The sequence below is a fragment of the Stegodyphus dumicola genome, chromosome 4, assembly GCF_044657685.1.
Source record: "Stegodyphus dumicola isolate Sdum_Otavi_A_Nest chromosome 4, ASM4465768v1".
In the NCBI taxonomy this organism is placed as follows: Eukaryota; Metazoa; Arthropoda; class Arachnida; order Araneae; family Eresidae; genus Stegodyphus; species Stegodyphus dumicola.
The window spans coordinates 208,754,166-208,767,761 of NC_140771.1; positions in this window are offsets into that span (position 1 = coordinate 208,754,166).

Sequence of the window (13,596 nt, forward strand, 5' to 3'; positions counted from 1 at the left end):
AACATGAAACACGTGAGGAAAAGAAGTCTTATATACTTTCTCTTTTAAGGGTGACTAGGTATGAGGTGGCTCAGTCGAAAAATCCTGGTAGTGACGAATTGTTGTCTACCATCTTTTATTTCGGGCGCCCCTTGTAAAGCTTTTTAGAACTCACGAAACAAGAAATCCGCAGTACTCTCACCAGGATTCGAATTCCGAATCCTCCGAATACGTATTAGCGTGCTTGCAGTTACACTACGATGGTATGCGGAAAGAAGGGTGAAAAAATCTTATAATGTAAACAGAATAGCAGGAAAAACTGTTCTCCACAATTAGGTAAAACATATCGTATCGTTAGGGTCGGTTTAAGTAATTTTGGTAGTCCTCGCAAGCTGGATCATAGGGCCCCTTAACGGGGTTTCTCTTTTAAATTGCAGCCCACCAGCGGCCGAGCGGTAAAGTCGCTGAACACTGGTAGTTCGGTCCGAGGTTCGAATCCCGCGAACGGGCTGGCTGCCTGGGTGTTTTCGTGGTTTTCCCCATGTGTAACGTGTATACGAGCCAGTTTTCCTTAGAAAGTCCTCCACGAAGGCATCCCTCCCCTTAGGCAGATAGCCCTAGTGAGCTTTGCCATAATTAAATACACACACACACTTTAAAATTGCAATTTCTATAGTAAGTTTAGATTATCACCTAATTTATTACCCTTGACCCTATTATTCTGAAATTAAAAATTGAAGTTACTTATGAAATATATTTTGTGCATCAACAATTTTCAAAATTACGTTGTTTTCCATAGCCAAATAGAATAGAAGCATAGTAAAAGAACTCTTCAAATGCGGCACTTTCTTCCTGTAAATTGCGATTTCTAATTGCAAACCTTTCTGCTGAATTATTTTATTAACTCTATTGCAATGAAAATAAGTATTAGACCAGATCGTAAGAGATAAATAAAATCTAAACACTGCAATTTATTTAACTAGATGTCTCACAGAAACATATGGAATTTCTTTTAAAATTTTCCTTAAAATATTTTAAAATATATATTATATTTTTAAGTTCTTACTTACCAGTTCTAAAGAAGCATTTATAAGACTGACGAGTCGGAGGTTTTCTCGAGTGTTTTGCTGGCTAGGAAAGAGAAGTGAGAGTCCCTCGGAGTGTTCTCCATCAAAACTGCGACGAAACTTTTCCCTTTCTCACGGCAGAAGATCGGTCGCACTCACAGCAAAGTTCTCGGTGATGGAATGGTTAAATAACTGATGAAGACTGGCCATTCCTAAGAATGTATTAAGTTACGAATGCCCGGAATTTGAGACTACAGCTTTCAGTTCTCATTTCTCAACTAGTTTCGCAGATTGTTTTCAGCGTGAATTGTAAAATGACTATCAGAATTTTTCGCGCTACATAGATGCAGAGAAGAAAATTAAAAATCCCTGCCTTTTACGAATAAATAAAAAGTGCAATTCATTCCTGCTATGAGCATAACAAGATATAACGAGTTTTTGTGTTTTCCTGAAACATTCATGCATGTGTCCGACTATGTTTTACCTTCCATGTTTTCCATCATCATATATGACTCTACACGGCAATCTGCAAGGTATCCAAAGATCAGGTAATAAATAAAATTGTAATTTAGCGAACATTTTTCCATGATACGTTACAGTTTCAAAATATCGAAATAATGCTAACAAAAGTAGAACGCATATCATCACTCTTAAAATCACATTCAACTTTTTTTGACGTTAATTACGTCTAGCGTGCAATATAGAACAAACGAATAATATTTTTTAAACATTATTTCCATAACATTGTGCAATTTTTATTTTGAATTTTATTTTCAATTGAATTATTTGGTTTACTTTTCATATACCGTTGATACTCAAAGACATTTTCTAAGGATGCGAAATGACGTTATAACGATCATTAGCTTCATATAACTATGAAAATAATAAATTTCCCTGTTAATAAAAAGTTTTTATGCTTATACACATCATTTAAATGCACCGTATGTCATTTAAGTTAAAATTTTTATGGCCATGTATAATTTAAATGGTACAGAATGCCTTCAGTTTAAACTCATATTAGATATTAAGTTGCATATTGCAGGATCAGATTGCAATTTTTATGAAAATCTCATAATTTTTTATTACAAAAGAAGATGTACACTGCTCAAAAAAAAAAAAAAAAAAAAAAAAAAAAAAAAAAAAAAAGGGACAGTCCTATATCTCCCGATCTACTGGGCCGATTGACAAAATTCAATTGCGTTCTTCATGTCTCGAAAGCGCGACTTAGGATATATATTAGATTTATACATAGCACTATTCTAACATAGGTATTTTGACACAAAATCGGACTTTTTCTGAAACAACATACCAATTTTTTTACATATTTCGATTCTACGACTCAAATTACGCCTAAATATGAAATTTTGTAAAATTTGGAGCGAAATTTACGGAGAAATTCACAAATTTATGTTGGCACATTTTTGTCAGTTTGCGTCAAGTATAGTTCACTTGGCGAACTTCTTAATATATGGCAACCTAGTTTCCTTTCCGTGAGCGGAAAAAAAGTCACCATCGTTCCTTTTTTCCAAATAATATTCTTTATATTATATTTTTAATTATAACTTATTATTTTAAGTAATTTTTTCTTTTTCGAATTTCATTTTAATTGTTTAAGTTGCATGATTTTTTTTCGAATAACTGTTTTAAAAATTTCTACTTACCTATTCGAACTGCGTAAATAAAGGTGCAGCATTTATTTTTTTTCAAACAGTTTTCTTTATATATATTTTTTGTCATAGTTATTATTTTAGGTAATTTTTAAATTCTTAACTTTTATTTTAATTGTTTGTGTTGCATTGTCTCTTCAGATAATTGTTTTAAAATTTTCTATTTATTCCTTCGAATTAAACATTTTAAATATATTTATTAATATAAATTTTCCAGAATTTGATTTTATTTATTCGAATTGCGTTTCTTTCGGAGAAATACTTTGTAACTCAGACTACGATGCGTTTGAAAACTGCATATATTAAAAGAGAAAATACAGTAAAGCACAGTTAACACGCCTTTCAATGTTCCGTTCAGAAAAGATATATATAAATAAGAGAGACATTTAACTTAGGATTGCGACATTTTAACTCAGGATGACTTTCATACACTGCTTTATCATTTTTATCATTGTGCCCATTGCTTTACACAATTTTATCCTACATTTGGATTCTTAAATTTTATTCATATTTTAGTCAACTATTTTATTTTTGAAATCGTAAAAATCAAATATCATAAGATTAAAAAGTTTTAAATTAAAAAAAAAAAAATACAAATACTAAATTTTACCTTAAAATGTATTTTTTCTTCTCTTTTTCTTCAGGCATTCTACTTTATTCTTGCTCTCTTTCTTCATTCTACTTTATTCTTGCTCTTTTTCTTTAGGCATTACGCAAGTATATTAAAAAGCATCCAACTTTTCGAAATATCTTGATATTTCTCACAATCATTTTAAATAAAGTTATCGCCTTCCATTTCATAAAGGCCCACAAACGGCCGAGCGGTAAAGTCGCTGAACACTCATAGTTCACTCCGGGGTTCGAATCCCGGTAAACAGGCTGGTTGCATGGGCGTTTTCGTGGATTTTCTCATGTGTACCGTGTATGCCAGCTGATTTCCCTTAGAAAGTTCTTCACAAAGGCATCCTTCCTTTTAGGCAGATAGCCCTGCTTTGACGTAACTTAATAATTCAATTCAATCCATTTCATCAATATTTGGTCAGAGTCTTTATCAGTCTTTAGAGGCTAAACATTTTGAAGGTATGAGATGAAAGGAAAGACTGGTTTCATAAAGAGGTTTTGGTGTATTTAATTATGACAAAGCACACTAGGGCTACCTGCCTAAGGGGAACTGGCTCGCATACACGTTACACATGGGTAAAACCACGAAAATGCCCTGTATATTATTAAATTTTAATTGAAACTATACGTTATATGTATACCGTGCGTAAGATTTCCGCTTTTATAGAAAAAATAAAGAATCGAAGCAAATATACTTAGGATAATGGAACAAAACTGAAAAAAATTCCCCTCCCTCCGAAAAGAAAATATTGAAATTTTGACCTTGAATTTATTGGATTATCGAAATATTCAATATGGCCTATCTTCTAAGTCCTAGTTCCGACAACAATTCCGTCAAAAATTCCGAATTACTTAAGCTGAAGTAAAAGATTTAGTATATATTCACTGTATGTTAGTAAAGTAATCAGAGTGTAATAAAAATAGATTATAGAATTTACGCTGATGCAACTTTTTGTCTGACTGCACAACATGTAATGGAAGAGAAGGCTTGTAGAGATCTGTTTTTGACATGCCTCTAAAAGTAGATGTCATACTCCTTTTGTCTCTTCGATATCAAAAAACTTTCCTTTGAGAGGCAACAAGTTTTTGGGAAAGAAAAAAAATCACAAGAAGACAAATTTGAAAAACATGCAGGACGATTGAGTACACATACTTATTTTAGGAACACAAGCGGTTCTCCGACTGGTTATTGAATAATGAAAAGATGCATTATCATGCAATACAAAACATTTGGAATACGTTGTCTGACTAAAAACGTAAGATTAAAAGTCATCTGCTTAATTCACAACCATTTACAAGTCAACTACTGGGGCAACTGCAGAATCGTTTTGATCCTGAGCTTCTAAGACTAACCTTATATCACTGGATTTAAACGCTTCTTTAATTTTCCGAGAACGTTCCTTCTTTAGCTCATATTCCAAGAATATTAAGTGAATACAATTATTGCAAAAGAAAATGAATATTCATTTGCACTACGGCTTGGTAATTCTGCTTTTTGTGTCTAAGTATACAACAATATTTTAAATATTTACAAATAAAATATTAAATTGGAGATTTAATTGGAGCCTTACCAGTTGCCTAGCATTTGAAGATCGTTAAATACTAATTCTTTGTTGCGAAGTCTAACCCAGGGTTTTGCATGGTTGGTTTTCGTAGTTGTCTAGGTTCTCTATGAAAGCATCTTAACCAAATAGCTCCCATATTCTTTCTATGTTCAAATAACCAACTAACCTAGTTTAAGCGCGATTTCCAAATGAAGTTACTAGCAAAACCCGAATAGTCATTAAAAATCATGTAGCTTGCCAATCGGGAGTAACATGAAAGATACCGCGCCAATAATTGAATTGCTGTTACGGTACGCTGTTTCTAAATTTAGATGGTCATTCCTTAATTAAATAGTCCACCAGCGACCGAGCGGTAAAGACGTTGAGCACTGGTAGTTCAGTCGGAAGTTCGAATCCCGCGAACGGGCTAGCTGCATGGGCGTTTTAGTGGTTTTCCCCATGTGTAACGTGCATACGAGCCAGTTTACCTTAGAAAGTCCTCCACGAAGGCATCCCTCCATTTAGGCAGATAGCCCTCGTGTACTTTGCCATAATTAAATAATCCAATCAAATCCTTAATTAAATATAATTTTTTTGTAACTTCTACTAGAGCTGACGTTAAAAATTGAAGTGCAAATAAATAATAGCGTGTGCAATCTTGATTAATATAAATTAAAAATTTTGCATAGAAAAATATTTGCATTCAGACAGAAAGTTTTTTGAAATATTTGCAATTACTTTATAAGAAGGATTTATTAATAACCGTAATAATTACTTATTATATTACTGATGATTAGGATTCAGTTCTTGACAATTACATTCTAAATTAGAATTTTAAGGATATAATGAAAATAAGCTACGCACAAAAATACATTTTTACAGATTAAATTGACATTAAATACAAAAATACAGAATGTTGGGAGTCGTTTATATAATTATTCTTGCTTGTCCACAGAATCTGCTGACTTATCCAGCCATTAAGTAGCTGCAGATCATTTCTACATAACCATTGAACTTCCATTTATTCAGTCTCTACAGGGTTGTATGTTTATATCATAATTTGACTTTTATAAAAATGATTATTCTAAATCTTATATTTCTATAAAAATATACTGTGCTTTAAAAATATGGATAATAGTATCTGCCGCTCTTTCAGCCACTTCAAAAGCAACAGTTTGTTTTGAAATAAATTATGCAGTTAATGTCATAAAATATTTTCATTAAATTCAAATAAACATTAAACGAAAATTCTCAGTTTTAGACAATTCGATTTAAATGAAGTAAAGTAGCAGACGATAAAACTCCGAAGGTAAAAATTTACTCTTAGAAAAACGTACTCTTATTTTTTAGAAAAAAGGAAGAAAGAGAGAAATTTAAGAAAATTGTTAAAAATTTGAATAATATCATCTATAATTTAAAAAATAGATTTTCATATAGTATTAGTAAATATTTATTACGCCTTATTGTGGGAAAAAATTTCATATAATTAATTCTCCGTAAAATTTTACTTGAAATTTAAGGTTAAAAATAGCTGTGGCAATTCAGTGTAACAAAAATCCATAGACCACATTTGGCGTTATTATCGCTCAAAAAAAAGATGCCAAATTTCAAAACGCGAAAATATGTAAATTCGTGTATATCTTAGAAAATTTTGAATAAAAAAGTCTAATTTTTTGCAGATATGCTTAAAAATACACCTACTTTATGATGATGGTAAAAATTTTATAGGTTATAATTCAAATTTTTTTCCAAAAATTTATAAAAATTATTTAAAAATAGAGATTTTAAAAATAAAACACAAAAAATGGGTAAATTTTATTTGGAATGAACCTACATTTCGAAATGTGAGGGAAAAAATAAAAAAAGTTTAATAAAAAAAGAGATATTAATAAATATTTGCCAAATTCAATTAACATTGAGGAGCTAAAATTTTGAAAGCTAATATTTTAAAAACTACTCGTACGATTTTTACAAAACTTTGTATTCTGGCATAATTTGAACCGTAGAATCGAAATATGGAAAAAAATTGGTATGTTATTTCAGAAAAAGTCCGATTTTGTGTCAAAATACCTATGTTAGAATAGTGCTATATATAAATCTAATATATATCCTAAGTCGCGCTTTCGAGACATGAAAAATGCAGTTTGAATTTTGTCAATCGGCCCAGTAGAACCGGAGATATAGCACTGTCCCATTTTTTTCTTTGAGCAGTGTACAAATGTTTAACAGGTTTCGAATGCTGTTATATGCATGCAGACGTATTGTATGCAACAATTTAAAATACTGTAGTCGCAAAAGGATTTTTTGAGTGTATTTGAAATTTTATATGTGCACGTTTATTAAAAATATAAAGTCTTTATAGATTTTATTACACTGCACCATTTAAGTTTTTCTTCTCTTTTCTTTCTTTCTTTCTTTCTTTCTTTCTTTCTTTTTTTTTTTTTTTGGGAGGGGGGCGATAATTTTATGTGGATATTTTAACAATATTCTTAAAATATTTTATGGTAAATTTTAATTAATTCTATGTGAGCATTTATATAATAGTAATCAAATATTTGAACATATAGGTTTGGTTTCTAAACAATAATCAGCGTTATTTTAGCCAGTTTATTAGAGAAAAATCTTCTTTTTAACCACCATGTTGCCAGAAAGCTATTTTTCTTTTGTTGAAGAAACACATAACTCGCTTTGTGTTGCTTCATTTGAAATTTTCATTGCTAAGTAGAGCAGTATGCACATATTTAAAATAAAATTATTCTTGAATAAGAGCATATTCTGTTTCATAATTAAAGTTTGGATTAGCGCATGTAGAAAATATTTATTTACTTTGTTGAACTAATTACGGATACGAAACAAGTATTTTATAACTCCAAATATTCAGAGTTCTAAAGTACTTGGTACTGGATATTAAATTCTGAATTGAAAAGTCTGGGTAGTTCTTTAAATCTTTTATTTGTAGGCTAAATGTGATTATTGCTCTACAAGTGAATAAATTTTGTACATACCAAGTTTTGTTTCATCAGAGATAACAGTGCTAAGTGAAAAGTAAAACATTTTCTGTTCCTTATAAACAGTATACAAAAAACGGTTCTTTGATGATGATAATAATAATAAGAGTAAGTACTGAAAGGATATAGTTATAAAGGGAAATAAAATGCACTTTTAGATTTAATTGAAAAGTTGTAGAAATCTGGAATTGATGAACTTCACAGTGTTATAACGAAAACCTAAAGTTCTTAATCATCAATTATCTTGAAACGATCCAATTGCTGTTTTATATTGGCATTTTGGGAATGGACGTAAACATTATTGTATCTCGTGAAAAGGAAATAATGCGGTCGGTAACCAGAGAGATCAGTTTTAATGTTAACAGACGTGGCCACAGGCGAGGCACTTGGCGCCCCACGATGTCTTGAAAGCTAGTTTGAGAATGGTCAAAAGCAGCGGGAACCTGAGGCCTTTCATCCAAGTTCGGTGTAAAACTTTGAATCCTCGAGAATGAGTCATAGTCACAGGGTAAAAATTTTAAGGAAATCAAAAACATTTGCTCATAGACTTCTGCGTAAAAACTTTTGGAAGTAAAGTAAAATATTATTTTCCATGTTTACCGAATGTGCATAAGCTTTGCACGCACGATTGTTCACGAAGTTAAGCGTTTTCAAGAATACTTTGTTTACATGTTATTGTCAATAGATGAGCAATGCAAATAAAATTTGCTTTTCATTAAAACAACGAATATTTTGCTAAATATCAGAAATAATATGTAAATAGCTTCTAGTTAATTGGACGACATTGATTTTCATACAGGAAATCAAATTCTGAGTTAAAAGTTGATATGAATAAAGGACAAATTTATATAAAAGGAACTATATAAATTCATTTGAAAATCTACAGCTTAATAATATTCGTAACAGTTTCGATGCAGATATACATAAATTTCTCGCATGTGATTAAAAATCATTGATAAATTTCAGCTTCATATATGTGATCTTCCGAATAATGATTAAATTATTTAAATTTGCGAAAAATAACAGGATTAAATTTTCCCAATTCGCAGAGTTTTTAAACAGGGAAAAAATTAAAGCAACAAATATATAGAGTATGAAATTAAAATGCTGTTGAAAAAAACTATTTTTTTTCATACTCTTCTTTTTTCATGTCTATGAAAATGGATAACAAGTGTAAAATATCAAGATATTTTGAATTCATAAATTTCTTATGCTGCCTAATTTTCAATTTTTTATTTTTCTGTAAAAACGTAATAGTGGGCAAATGACTCATTTGGTGATCACTCAGAAGGGATTCCATTTGTGGCGTATTTAGGTATCCCAATCTTGCAATAATCCCAAGGCCTTTTCATTTTTTCCAAAGAAAAGCAATTAAGCATTAACGTATTGGCATTTACTAATGCTTGTTATCTAGTGGTTTTCTACTGATGTCATGCACTTTTCAGTTCTCACTATAACTGATATTCGGTAACGCGCATATCAATTACTTAGGGCCCTCGAGGCCCCTTAAGTAATTAATTAAAGAGTTCGGGTCCATGTGTTGTTAATTATTTTACATGCGCTCGAAAATAAGTTTGATTTTCCATTGACTCATTTTTATCATAAATTTTCTATAGTATCACTCTGCTTTATTGTAAATCTTGTACAATATCATAGATTGTTGAATATGTGAAGGTGGGGGTTCGCGAGAGATTTTGGTCTGTGTGCCTGACAAATATCCTCTTTATGACGCCTGTTTTAGGCGGTGAGAAACATGGAAAATGTTCAAGCGAAAAAGCGGATTATGTCGCCCCAAATTTGTATCCTTTATTATTATTATTATTATTGTATCCGTGTTTACATGTTTGTAAAATTAATAAAATTTATAAAACAATTTTCTTAAATAAAAATCATTAAGTGACTTTTCTCTTCTTTCACTTGAAAGAAACAGTTCATCACCAACGACATTTAACACCTAGAATACGAATAATTCGTGCATTTTAGGGAAAAAAATTAGCACGCTCGCAAACGTGTTCTAACATCATCATAATTCTGTTGCTACTCTAAATATGTACAATCGCATTTGTAACGCGAATAACATGTAGTTTTTTTACCCCATGTCCAAATGTTATGGAAGATACCAATATTGCACATAGAAAGCTACATACTATTCACATGGTTGTTCTAGTAGAAAGTTCATGACACGTTTCATGAATGTACTGCAAACACAAATGATTAATGCGAAATGGGAAAAAAAAAAAAAAAAAAAAAATCGACATAATTTCATCTGAAAAAATATGCAGGAACTTTTAAATATTTTTTTGAAATTCTAAATAATTTACATATTTACATTTAATAAGCAGAATACAGTTTTTAAGTAACATTATTTTATCTATTTTTGAAATGCAAGCTTTACGAACTGTCTTTACAGTACATATTTAATGAAAATGTTTTCTATAACTAATACTGCAACAAAATAAAATATATTGAAGTATTTATGGAAAATGAATAATTTGACGGTTGCCTGAAACCTAGGTAATTATTATAATTGTAATGTGAGTAGCATGTATTTTATAGCACACGCTCCAAATGTTTTAACGAAGAACATGGTACAACACGGCAGTTTTATGTATTAAAATGTACAGAAAAATACAGGTGTAACAAGCACGTCATGTAGAATGCGCTTGATAGCATGCAGTGAGCCATCCGAAAATTACCAATGGATGCTCTGAAAAGAACATCCTAAGAAACATGGTGTAATTAGCTTTAGCGTGTCATGTATAAAGTAATTTATACCACATTTTTTTAAATTAACGTGCTTCGCTCTTAGGCACTACACGGAAGGGAGATGCTTTCCTGGAGGGCTTCCTAACGGAAATTGGCTCGTATACACGTTACACATGGGGAAAACCACAAAAGCGCCCATGCAGCCAGCCCGTTCGCGGGAATCGAACCTTGGACCGAACTACCAGTATTCAGCGAGTTTACCGCTCGGCCGCTGGGGGCCTATAGCACATGCTGAGAACGTTTTGAAAAATACCAGTATTGTATTTCTAAATGTACGTTATAAGAATATAGTTGTAACACACACTTCTTCAGCACATCATGCAGAACGTACTTTATAGTATGTCTGGGAACGTTTCGAAAAAACCAGTGTTGTACTTTAAAATGCATGTCCGAAGAACACGGTTATAATACGCACAGCTTTATGACGTCCTGTAGAACGTACTTTAGCACATGATCAGAACGTTCCAAAAAGTATAAGTGTTGTACGTTGAAATATGTGTTCTGAGAACACTGTTATAATACGCACCTCTTTAGCACGTCGTTTAGAACGTTTTTCATAGCACATGTTGAGAACGTTTCGAAAACTACCAGAATGTACGTTGAAATATACGTCCTAAAAACACAGTTATAATACGCACCGTTTTAGCACGTAATTTAGAACGTTTTTCCCAGTACATGTTGAGAACATTTCGAAATGTACCAGGAATGTACGTTGAAATGTACGTTTTAAGAACACGGTTATAATAAGCACCGCTTTAGCACGTCGTTTAGAACGTATTTTCTAGCACATGTTGAGAACGTTTCGAAAAGTACCAGTGTTGTACGTTGAAATATACGTCCTAAGAATCACGGTTATAGTACGCACCGCTTTAGCACGTCGTTTAGAACGTATTTTCTAGTACATGTTGAGAACGTTTCGGAAAGTACCAGTATTTTACGTTGAAATGTACGTCCTAAGAATACGGTTCTAACATAAACAACTTTAGCACGTTATGTCGAACGTATTTTATAACTCAATATGGGAACGTTTCAAAAAACACGATTGTTGTACGTCGAAATGTACGTATTAAATACACGGTTGTTACACGCACCACTTTAGCACGTTATGTAGAACGTTCTAAATACACCTAACACCATTATAGAACGGTGTGACACGGACTCTGAACGTTTTAGGAACGTTCCGGTGCTGCTTGGGAAATTTAATATTCCGTACAAGAAAGTCATGTGGTGTACACATCAGATTTTTTCTATGGCGGTCGTTGATGTTTACATTTGAAACAGGAGACTAATGGATTTGTTGCCAATCTAGAGAAACTTAGCTTCGCAACAACAAAGATAACGCATTCATTTATTATTGCCAATTAAATCATGCTTAATTCTTTCTGGAATTTTTTCGAGGAAATAAGCGTTTGAGATTTACTTAGTAATTTTTAATATAGATATTTTGAGTTTTTATGTATTTTTGCCTTCTCGCGAAATGAGAACTGAATTAATTGAATGAGAAATACTCAATCGTCTGTGAAAAACTGTTTCTTTTTGTTTTGTTTGCTTAATTTCTTTTATACATAGTTCTAGCTTTATTATAGTATTTGAATAGAACATGTGGTAACGATTAGATAATTCTTTAAATGATATACATTTTGTGCATTCTGAGTTATAATATGAATGAAATATAATACTGTTAAGTAAACCTAGCACCAGAGTGTCGCCATGGTAAACAAAGTGAACTTTAAAGAATGCATTTATTCTATTGTGGTTTATGCGCTGTCGGCGAAGTATGTTTAATTCAATCTAATAAGTTTAAATAAAATGCAAGAAAAAATGCGTATAATTTAATATTCCGTAAAGGAAGTCATGTGGTGTACACATCAGATTTTTTTCATGAAAAATTATGAGTAAAACTTTATGAAAAAAGATTAATTTATTAACGATCTTCGTAAATTAATTACGTAAATTAAAATTTCTATTAATTGTAGGAAGTTGCATTAATTTTCAACTCATTTTTAATTTTTAAATGCTGAAATTTCCTTCTTACTTTTTCAGTAGAAATTCATTAGTTGATTCAAAAGCATGAAATATAAGAGGAAAATAATCCCTCTTTACTTCTTGCGCTTCCTTATTACGCGAAAATACATTTACAGCTTTTAAAACCTTCATGTGTGCGATGCTATGCTGTCGTCATGCGATGATTTGTAGGTACTTAATTTTTTACCACGATATTTTCGACGACGATATTTATAAACTGCGAGGTTTTTGAACCGCTTTATTTTCGATTACGATAAAGGTTTTTTGCCGCGTTCTTTTCGACGAACACCGCTAATTTAATTATAATTTGTGTTTATATATTGAGTATAGAATAAATTGAAATAAGCTGCCTTTAGAATATTGCTCTAAACGCAGGCAGATGGAAAAAAAAAGTTAGCGTCTTAATTCATTATCGTTTCTAAAAAATTATAAAATTCCTCTGAAGATTTATACTAGTTTTGTATGTAAAAAATGTGTATTAAAAACTACTAAATAATATTAGAAATATAATTTACGCCTTCCCCTCCACTTAAGAACTTTAAATACCTATTCCCAAAATACTGCTCGGTACCATTTCATTGAGAATAGAACTGGAGTCAAACTACCTTTAAATCGTATTTTCAGCTCTTGAACTGGCCCTAACGAAGAGAGGATCCGACTCCCTTTTCCATACATGATTTTCCTCAAGAATAATTCTAGTTCGTGGTAATAGTTTTCTAAATTTTATAGATGAACTTACATTTAATATGCATTTTCTTTATGCTGACAAAAAAAGAAAGGAACATTATCAGATTCTTTCGAAACACATAGAAATTTTTTTTAAATTAATATTATGTACTACTGCATAATTTTAAAGCTGATTCTTAATTTGCTAATATAGTATAATGTTCTCCAGAACTTCTGAAAGATTATGTTAAGA